Source organism: Emydura macquarii, unplaced genomic scaffold (genome assembly GCF_026122565.2).
Source record: "Emydura macquarii macquarii isolate MOO-44397 ecotype Brisbane River unplaced genomic scaffold, CSIRO-AGI_Emac_v2 contig_2129, whole genome shotgun sequence".
Classification (NCBI taxonomy): domain Eukaryota; kingdom Metazoa; phylum Chordata; order Testudines; family Chelidae; genus Emydura; species Emydura macquarii.
The window spans coordinates 129,187-140,381 of NW_027132266.1; the positions used below are offsets into that span (position 1 = coordinate 129,187).

Consider the following 11,195-nt stretch of genomic DNA (forward strand, 5'->3'; position numbering starts at 1 on the left):
GTGGGGCCAGGACTGGGGCCCCCATGTCTGTGCTCAGCAGCTCTGCAAATGCCCCCGTCTGAGGGGCTGGGGAGAAGGTTTCCTGGGCCATGGATGGGCCTGAAACAACAGCCCAAAGGAAGAAAGAGACATGGATACCTACCTGCCTACCTATAGATTTATCCCTATACACCCCCTCATCTCTCTATCCCTATACACACCCATCTATCCATCCTTGTACACACCCATCTATCCATCCCTATACACCCCCTCATCTCTCTATCCCTATACACCCCCTCATCTCTCTATCCCTATCTATCTATCTATCTATCTATCCCATATGTCCTTACCCATCTACCTTTATTACCTCTCTCTCTCTCACTCTGCCTGTCTATCTGTCCATCCATCCATCTGTCCTATGTGGAATTATATCCCTAAGTATCTCTCCATCAATCTGTCCATCCTATGTGGTTTTATCTATCTCTCCCATGCACCTATCTATCTCACACATCTCTCTCTCCCGTGTGCTTTATCACTCCCTCATCTTAATCTGATATTCTAGTATCTGAAGGACTATTTCCCTTGAAAAGTTCCTGTTGTTAATACAATTCATTGAAATCCCATATCACTTTTTATTAGCTTTGATCCTGTTCCTGTTGGTTTCATTGAGAGCTTTGTTTTCATGCAGAGAGCTCTGTATGATCATTTTAAAATATCTGTACAGAGCTTTAAATCATAAAAAAAGTGTTCCATATATTTAGTGACCTCGGTAATAATAATACGGAGATCTTTTAAATAAATATTCATTATTAATAACCAGATTTATAAAGCAATCACATACCAATATATTTGAAAATATGTATTAATAATCATGATTATAAAACATCTAAATAATATTGTTAATCTTTTGTAATCATATTTTGAGCATAATAGTTACCAATCATTCAAATACTGTTCTGATTCCTTATACATATTTATTAATAGCAACTCTACTGTTTGCAAATCAATCTAATGTTACTTCAAAGTGGTTCTATACATTTATTTAAAGCAATCCATGTGTTTATAAAGCAGCCTAACCCTTCATTCCTGTTCAAAGTGTTTATTAAAAGCAGTCGTGTTCGCAGGCAAATAGCATTTCATTCGGTTTGTACACATCCAGTAAAAGCAATCAGGCTGTTTAAAAATGCAATCTACCCTTTTTTTGTTCTACTTGTACTCGTTAATTAAGAGCAAATATAAAGTTGAGAAGCAATCCAATGTTGCATAGCTTTATAAACATTTATTACTGATAATGAGAGGAATGGTTAAATACAGATATTTAGTGACCATCTTCTCTTTCTTCTAGCCCTAACCCCAGCTATAGGGGTTTGGCTCCTCACATACAGGACTCATTTAATGGATTTCTTTGGCTAGATTTTACAGCTGGCTGTCAACCTGAGGTCAGCTTTCCTTCTTTTTCCGCCAGGCTTGGGACCAGAACTGAGATTAGCAGTAGTACTACTATTAGTAAATAACAATAACAGAGTGTGTGTATTGGAATACAGACACATATTGGTGCTGCTAGTATATTTACAGAACAATCTAGTGGTGCCTTCATCTGTTTCTGCACATTATTTAATAGTAGCCTCCCTTTTCTAGCTCACGTTAGAAATACATGTGGGCCTCTTGACAAACATAGATCGAGAGAGAGACGGTGGACACAGCCATCTCATTGAACGTAGATCTTTACATCAGTAAACATGAATGATAAGGATGAATAGGTGCCAAAAGGCATCTTAATAACAATGTTTTATTCAATAAAAACCAACATGAATTAAAAATGAATTAAATTGAAACTAGGACAGTTTCAGCTCGCATTATTACCGCTCAGATTGCCGCGTAAATGCATCTCTCCATATTGTTTGATTGTTTACAACCTAGAACAGCAGACAGCAAAGAACATAGAAATGAATATGTCCGCCATTAATAATAATAATCAATAATCATTTCCCATCTGATAGCAAAGGACTATCCGGTGGTATTATTTCAAAGCTAGCTCAGACTAGTTTGCATTCAAGCCCTCTTTGATGCTATTAGAAAAGAGATTTTTATATTTGCAGGAGCCAAATTGTACCATTGATTTGCAAAACCAAACGCGTTCCAGATGAAAGACTGTGGCCCAGCTCGATAAAAAGCAGTCCCCACCCGGCCCATCTCGCCCCACCGTCCATGGCCCCATCTCAGCTGAACGATCAAGCACTCAAAGGCCCAGCTGGTGTTTGTCTCGCTGGGTGTTTTTCTCCTCGCCTCGCTCAGCACCTCAGTTTATTTTCTGCCCCTGTCAGTGTTGCTCTGTGTCTCGGGGACTCCACCCCAGACATCTGGTCCTCCAAAGCAAGGCCGAGGGGACGCCCCAATGCTACAATTAGACCCTATTTTCTTTCGGGAACCGAAATCGAGAGGGGGGTCGGAAAGCAGAGCTGGGACCTGCCGAGATAGCAGGGCGACCGCAAGTGATACACAGGGGCCAGCTGCATCTCCCTTGCTTGGAGGAGCCATGGTCCTTTGCCCTCTGCGTGCCAGGGCGAGCATGTCCCTCCCACAGGAACCTTGGGTTCGGGATCCCAAGGGAAATCTCGGCCCAAAGGGCCGTGCATCTTCCCCAGGGCTTGCAACCACTTTGCCCCTTTGGCTGGGATTTGTAGGGATGGAGGGGCCTGAACCCCAGGGAATTTCAATGGGATTTGGGGGTCCCGACTCCCAGAGACTCCCTTGAAACTCCCAGTCACTGGCTCTAATCTTCTTGGGGACCACCCTGCAGCCCCGCTGGAGCAATTGATCTGCTTCGCACAGCACAAACTGGACTCCGAGGTCCTGGAAGGTTTCACCAGGCACTAGAGCAGCAGCCGCGACTGAGACATTTTGATGGTTCCCCGGGCACGTCTGGGGCAATGAGTGGGGGGTTCCTGCCCCCCACCCCGGGGACATCTGCCGGCCGTATTGTCTCTGACGGCACCAGCAAGAAGCCCGGGTACGTGCCCTGCCGTCCAAACCGGGCTAGACCAGGCTATGGGGACCAGGGACAGGGTCCCCTCCCTGCTGCAGACTCTCAGCTGGGTTTTCATGTGCGCAGAGCAGGTTTCCCGCCCTCATGGTTGGGGAGGAAAGCTTGAAGGTGTGGCCCGATGACACTGACACAGCCCTGAGTTTGCAGAGAGCCTGAACCCGTTGCTGTGACAGGGATAGCAGAAATGTCCCAGCTATGCTAGTGCCTTTAATGCATTATTTTCTCTCTGGTTTTGGGTATTTGGTTTTTAAATTGACAGGCGGGGGGGTGGTAAGGAAGCGGAGAATTGGGTGATAATTTTTGTATCTGGTGTGGATTTAGGATGCCTGTGTTCTCTCCCCAGCGCTGGGAGGGGAGTGGGGTCTAGTGGTTAGAATTGGAGGGAGTGGGGGCTGGGAGCCAGGACTTCACGGTTCTATCCCTGGTTTTCTAAGAGGCGTGAGGTTTAGTGGTGAGAATGGGGGAGGCGGCTGGGAGACTGGACTCTTGGGTTCTCTTCTTGGCTCTGGGAGGGGATTGGGGTTGAGTGGTTAAAGTGGGGGGTGGGGGGCTGGGCACCAGGATACCTGGGTTTTATCCCCAGCTCTGGGAGGGGAGCAATGTCAAGTGGTTAGAGCGGGGAGGGCTGTCTCTTTGTACTGTTCTCTACCATCTGTCTCTGTGACCTGCTACGTGCCCCTCCCCAGTCCTTGTCGTGCCTTGCTCACCCCATATTTATTTCCCCGCCCTACGCATAGGGGGCCCCCGCAGCGCGACCTGCTCTATCCCTGTGGCCTCGCCACTCCCCCATCCCCCGCCTTCCAGCGCCCTAGGGCTGCGATCCCACCTCCCCCACTCCCGGGGCGGGCACACCCACAGCTCCCGGGAACGGAGTTGCTGCTTTGCACCCCACCCCACGTGGCAGGGGCAGGGAGAGATGGGACCTGCCTGAGGCCCCCCCACACTCCGCTTAGCGGCCGGCAGGACCAGCCCATCAGACTAACCCGCAGGGGCTGCGAACTGGGGGACCTTCCTGCAGGGGAGAACACGGGTGACGTCCTGCCCCATTGGCGCCCAGGAGAGCTGGGCCATCGCCTGCCCTGTCTTTGGGCTCCGCAAACGCCCCCGTCTGAAGGGTTGGGGAGAAGGTTTCCTGGGCCCCAGGTGGGCCTGAAACAACAACAAACCTAAGGAAGGAAGAGACGCGGCTCCCTACACCCCTGAGTTATTGTCAATAACAGCCCTGCGCCCTCACCCCACATCCCCATAGCACCTGTCCTGGGCACAGCCCCTCACAGATGGACACAGGACAGAGCGCCAATAGCTGGCCAGCCATCCATCTGTACCTCCTGGGTGCATTTCTCCAGCTCCCTGTTGTTGATTCTGGACACTTAGTGATCAGTGTGATACCAGTGAGACACGGGCGCCCGATTTGCAGATCAATAAGGTTTAATCTAATCTAATGAGGATCAACAAGGACAAGTGCAGAGTCCTCCACCTAGGACAGAAGAATCCCATGCACAGCTATAGACTGGGGCCCGACGAGCTAGGCAGCAGTTCTGCAGAAAAGGACCTGGGGGTAACAGTGGATAAAAAGCTGGATATGAGTCAGCAGTGTGCCCTGGTTGTCAAGAAGGCTAATGGCATATTGGGCTGCATTAGGGGGGGCATTGCCAGCAGGTCACGGGAAGTGATTATTCCCCTCTATTCGGCATTGATGAGGCCGCATTTAGAATATTGTGTCCAGTTTTGGGCCCCCCCACTACAAAAAGGATGTGGACAAGTTGGAGAGAGTGCAGCGGAGGGCAACCAAAATGATTAGGGGGCTGCAGCACAGGACTTATGAGGAGAGGCTGAGGGAACTGGGCTTGTTTAGTCTGCAAAAGAGAAGAATGAGGGGGGATTCGATAGCGGCCTTTAACTACCTGAAAGGGGGTTCCAGGAAGGATGGGGCTAGGCTGTTCTCGGTGGTGGCAGATGACAGAACAAGGAGCAACGGTCTCAAGTTGCAGGGCGGGAGGTCTAGGTTGGACATTAGGAAAAAGTTTTTTACTAGGAGGGTGGTGAAGCACTGGAATGGGTTACCTAGGGAGGTGGTGGAATCTCCATCCTTAGAGGTTTTTAATCTGAGGCTTGACAAAGCCCTGGCTGGGATGATATAGTTGAGGTTAGTCCTGCTTTGAGCAGGGGGTTGGACTAGATACCTCCTGAGGTCCCTTCCAACTCTAATATTCTATATTCTAATGTGCAAAGTTTTCTATCAATGTACTAGTTAGATACAAAGCTTAAAATTAACTACAATATCTCACTCTCACTGAGCCTGGAAAGCTAAGCAGTTACTCAGAAGGCTGTACACAGGAACGGCTTTCTTCAGGGGCCCCGCCAGGGAGTCAGTGGATCCTCTGGTTCAACCGGCAGCACCTCCCGCGGAGTCAGGTGTTGATGGAGCGCCCCCCTTTGTCTAAGCGGTGACTACTTATACCCTTCCATAAACAGCCTTCACCTAATTATCTCTGTCTCATTGTCATATATGCTAATTACCTACATTGGGTTTCCACCCTTTCCATTCTCACCATGATAATTGGGGTCATCAAAACAACATCTGGGGATAGGAGGGGTGCAGTAAACGTGTGCCCCTTGGCAATAAAACAGTGCACCCCAGATGTTCAAGGATAACTTCTTGTTCCCATCACTGTTATATATGTGCAGCTGCAAGCAATACAGTATCTGTATTTTGTCTTGTTATGTGCCATGCTGTGCAGAAAGGGAGACATCTGTAAGGTTATTCAGTCTCTACCAACTGGAAGATGTCATGCTACAGGGGTCAGAATAGCCAAGCAGGCAACTAAATGCTATGCTAAGCCTGTAGGACAGAGGTCAAGCAACTCAAATTGTACTGGGCCTCCAACACCTACCTGTCTGGTGATCCGTCCATCTCTCACACGCCCCTCTATCTCACTACCAATCTATTTCATCAGCTCCGTTCTCTCAATCCCTTGAGCCATCCATCCGTCCTTTGTGGAATTATCTATCCATCTAGCTGTGCCATGTGGCCTTATCTCTGTCCACCCTACGCAGAAATATCTATGCATCCAGCTGTGCTACGTGGCCTTATCTCTGTCCGCCCTACGCAGAAATATCTATCCATCCAGCTGTGCTGTGTGACGTTATCTATCTACCCCTGTTCTGAAACATGTACTTTTAGTATTGACGTGAACATTTACCTTAGAAAGTTCCCGGAGCTAGTATAACTCCTTGAAAACCCGTATCGCTTTTTATTCTTTTTAATCAATTGCTTTCTGCATGACTGAGAGCTTCATTGCGACGGAGAGCTCCATTTAATAATCACCACCTGTTTGTAGAGAAATTTGAGTCTAAATATTTTACTTAGGTATTTTTAAAATGAAGTAAAGGATGATAAATTTTGTGCAGGTCTTGTAAATAAATACGAAGTAATAACGGCTGTTTATAACGCAATTCAGTTCATATCAATCTCTTTGAAATCACATCTTTATAGTTATAACACTTATGTATTTTCATCTCTTATAATCATACATAAACTAATGTCATATTATAAACCAGTCTAATATTGTTCATTTTCTTTATAAATACGTTTCAATAGCAATTGTATTGCTTAAAGTTATTAATAAATTAGTATTAACAATTATAATTGATAATAATCTAATAGTCCAGCAACCTGTTTATATACATTTATTAAAAATACCACAATTGAAACCATTTGCTGTTATTTTAATGTCTTTCTGCAATAATAATAAATAATATTTGATCTGTATTAAACACAAACTGATAAAACGAATTTATTTACAGAGCAATCGGATCTGACTTTTATCTCATTCTACACACCCAATAACATCTCTCGTTTTTTCCTGTATCACCTTCAAAGTCAATATGCACTTCTCTAAAACTATTTAATAATAACTATAACAATGCTGTATATGCGGTAAACGTGTTCATACAGAAACCTCATTGTCCCGAGATCTCTACAAATAAACACCATTTGGTACCATTCGTATTGGTAAAGAGATCTTAATCACATTGAATGAAATAAAAAATACATTCAAAAGAGAAAACTAAAATTTCAGGTTAAGCTAATTCAATTTAGTTGGCTTTTTTTTTCTACCTGCTGCTTTCTTATTGTTGTTTAATCTTTATACATTGTAACAGCAGGAGAGAAAGGAAATTGAGAAAATAAATATTTTATTAGTAATGAAGAAAAAGAAGAAGACGTCACATTACAGCAAGCAGAAGGTCATGTTTTTTTTGAAACCTCTCTCTCTAAATTGCATTCAGGCCAAGAAAGACTCTATTAGAAAACAGATTTGACCGTTATATTCTCAACACCTCCATGGTGTTATTTACTTTCAACATCAAATTCTGAGCGATTAGGCTGCAGAGAGCCAGACTCTGATCATTTTTAACGAATGTCAACCCTTTAAATTCCTTTCCCATGAGACTGGGGTCAAACTGATACATTGGGGTCTCAGACCATCGTTAATATTATTTGGTTTGTGACCAGTCGTTATTAATAGTTAATTATGAGTTTTAACCACAAATTACAAGTTTCTTAAAGAAAGACGAGGCATTTCCCATCAGGAATTCCTAAGTGATACACAATCATTTCATTTGATAATCCAAGTTAGTAATTCATGACTAGATATATGGCATTATTAATAAGACAGTAACATATCTCTGGCCAGATTGTTCTATCCCCTATCCTAGAGGTGTCCTTCATAAAAGACATTGAAAGGGATTAAATAATAATGATCAATGTATGTTTAGGAACTAACAATAAGTAATTAATCAATTCCTAATTTAATTAACATGGTATGGGTCATTAATTATTTGGTTCCTGTCCCCTTGATGTATATGGATAAACAGTATCATTTTATTATGTGTGTATATGATGTCTTAGCTATTAACGATTAGCCAATAATTACCTATTAGTGGCTATTTATTTATTTATTTATTAGCTGTTAATGTCATGAGCCTTTGTAGGTCTGGTCCCACTTGCAAGAGCCAAGGCGGCTTTGAGCAGACACACACTCGACATCCGTTTAACTGGGAACCAGTCCAGGTCTTTCAAGGGGAGAGCATTCCCCCCTCACCTGGAGCAGGACTTTCACATTAATCTGGGTCTCACACGCCTTTCGGGGGTGCAGACCTAGCGGGGGGCGAAGCGTGGTTTGAAACGTAATCGCCCGGCAGGGTTCACAGACAGAGATGAGGCTTTCTGCATTTCTTCATGCGCTCTGGGCCCGGTGCTAAGGGGTCATTAAAATCGCATGAGCGCGAAGGGCCTCCACACAGCCGTGCCCACCGTCCTTTTGTCAAACGACACAAATACTTCGTGGGCCAGGTCCCCCAGCTGGTGGGAAGCGGCCATCGCCGCGTTGGTGTCAATAGGTCGGATCCCTGGTGGGTGTCAAGCGAAAGCTCTGCCAAGTTCCATGCTGGGAGAAGCTGATTTTACACGGCACTGTTTGCCCCGCGCACGCACGGCGGGGACAGGGAGGCAGCAAAGAAGCCCTGCTCAAAGCAGCTTTGAAAGCCAACCCAGAGCTCCTGCCTTTCAATATCCCCTTCCCTATGGCATAGAGCCACCCTGCTTCCTTCCTGGCCTGGAGCCCAGCCAGCCAGCCGACCGGGACCGAATTTCCCTCCAGTTTGTACCTTCAGGATCTCCTAAGCCGAAGTCCTCGAGCAAGGCTGCTACCCCAGGGAACTATCGTAGCGATAAGACTCTCAGCTCAAAGACACCCAGGGGCAGTAACAGGTTGTATGCAGGACCCAACAGACGCCAAGCCTAGGCAAATGCCCCAGCCCAACGCCAACACCCATTGGTCCAGCCGCTGCACGGGCGACACGGCCAATCCAATGTGGTGCTGCCTCGTTGCCCGGCGGCGGTGAGATTTGAATACGCAGCCCTCATAAGACGCAGCTTGGCTCTGACCCGTCTCATCTCTGCCTTGGGGACAGCATGAAGGTTGGCCATGCATCTGCTCCAGGGACTCCTCCTGCTGCTCTCACTGGCTGGTGAGTAACCCCCACCGGCGCGTCTGCTCCTTCCCTGGCCCAGGGCACAGGTTGATCTCCCTCTCCAGAGCAGCCTGACATAAACGGGTTAAAACGCCCACGGAAATCTAGCTAAGTACCTGATCAATGTATCTATCTCTGTGCCTACCTAGCCGTCTGTCCATCCATCCTGATACATGTCCACCCATCTATCTATCTGTCTATCTATCCATCCGTCCGTCCATCCCTATACACACCCGTCTATCTATCCATTCTCCATGTCGTACACCCCAACTATCTGTCTATCTATCCATCCATCCTTCCATCCCTATACACACCCACTATCTATCTGTCTATCTCTGTGCATATCTAGCCGTCTGTCCATTCTGATACCCACCCACTCACCCATCATCTGTCTATCTATCGATGTGCAGTATTTATTTTCCATCTCTAGCTACCCACTGAACTTTTCCTTGGTGCTATCTCCAGATCCCCCTCCGTGTAACCACGCATCTACAGTATCTGTTTGGCTCTTTGTCTGTCTACCAAGCTCCGGCTCAGTGCCAGGGCCACAGGCGCGGAGGTGACTTTCTGGTTTCTCTCCTGCAGGTGGACGGTGCCAACACGCTTCTTTCAGCCAAAGCCCCGCGGAGGTGACAGTGTCTCCTGGGCAGGCGGTGACTCTGGAGTGTGCCGTGGCTAACGTCGGTGTGAACCAGGTCCATATGAATTGGATCCGGCAGAGCCCTGGACAGAAGCCTGAAGGCGTGCTGTTCTTCAAAACGGATCTATCCGTCTACCGAGCTCCAGGGATCCCAGACCGATTCGTCCCCTCTAGAGACGCCTCCAACAAGACGCTCCTGCTCACCATCCGCGACGCCCAGGAAGGAGACGATTCTGTCTATTTCTGCTTTGCCTATTATACAGCTGGAGCCCAGATGTGGGGAGAGGGGACCCGCATGCGTGTGCGGAGTGAGTACGGCTCCACTTGTGGTCGGGAGAACAGAGGGACGCCCCAGGGGGTTAGGGCGTGTAGCTGGGAGACCTGAATTCAGTTCCTTCGTCTGCCACGGCTGCTGGGTCTCTAGCCTTGGGCCAGCATCTGTGCACCTCGGTTCCCCCCTCTGCAAGAGGGAACCCGCCCTTCCCCAGGGGTAGTGTCAATTGGGGAGACTCAGATACTAGGGTGAGGGTGGCCTGTCAGGGACCTGTCCATTACATGGTGGGGTGCTGATATTGGTGGTTGGGGGCTGGGAGCCAGGACTCCTGGGTTCTATCCCCAGCTCAGGGAGAGGAGAGGGGTCTAGTGGTTATAGTGGGGGGGCTGGGAGCCAGGACTCCTGGGTTCTATCCCCAGCTCAGGGAGAGGAGAGGGGTCTAGTGGTTATAGTGGGGGGGCTGGGAGCCAGGACTCCTGGGTTCTTCCCTGGCTCAGGGAGGGGAGTGGGGTCTAGTGGTTAGAGCAGAGGACCCCCGGCACCGTCTCCAACGACTCTCCCCCTGCCTTTCCAGGGACCAACCTCCCCCAGCCCCGAATGCAGCTGTTCCCGCCCGCCCGAGAGGAACTGGCACCGGCTCCGCCACCCTGACCTGCCTGGTGAGCGGCTTTTTCCCCGGCTACATCAAGGTGCAGTGGAGGAAAGACGGCAGAGCCCGGAGCAGGGCGTGCACACGGGGCAGGCGGCGTTGGCGGAGGACCAGACCTACGTGATCAGCAGCTACCTGACGGTGCCGGCCAGCAAGTGGAACTCGGGTGCCTGCTACACTGCGTGGCGCAGCATGAATCGCTGCCGCACCCGCTGGAGAGGGACGTCAGCGCCAAGGACTGCAAAGCGGAGTAGCCCAGCCAGTGCTCCCCGGCGGTCCTGGCACGACCCGAGCTGCTGCCCACCCGCGTTCTCAGTGGCCCCGCTTCCTTGTGGCTCTGGCGGGGGGGCCACAAGATGCAAAGCTGCTCTCCCGATCCCACAAATCGGGCCTGGTTCCTTCTCCAAACCGGCCTGTTCCCCTGCTCGGGGCTCTCCCATTAACCCTGCCCAACGCTGCCAGCTTCACCCGTCTGTGCCTCCGGCCTGCCGACGGCCACGTCCGGCCAGCCAGTCTCCGGCCACGCTCACCTCTCAGCACCAGGCCATCCAGCACCCACCCGCCCTTGAAA

At 48.7% G+C, this 11,195-nt stretch overlaps 1 pseudogene; it reads left to right on the forward strand.

Moving 5' to 3' along the window:
- Nucleotides 1-9,015: 9,015 nt before the first annotated feature.
- On the forward strand, nucleotides 9,016-11,172 carry LOC137160080 (immunoglobulin lambda-1 light chain-like; annotated as a pseudogene).
- Nucleotides 11,173-11,195: the final 23 nt, after the last annotated feature.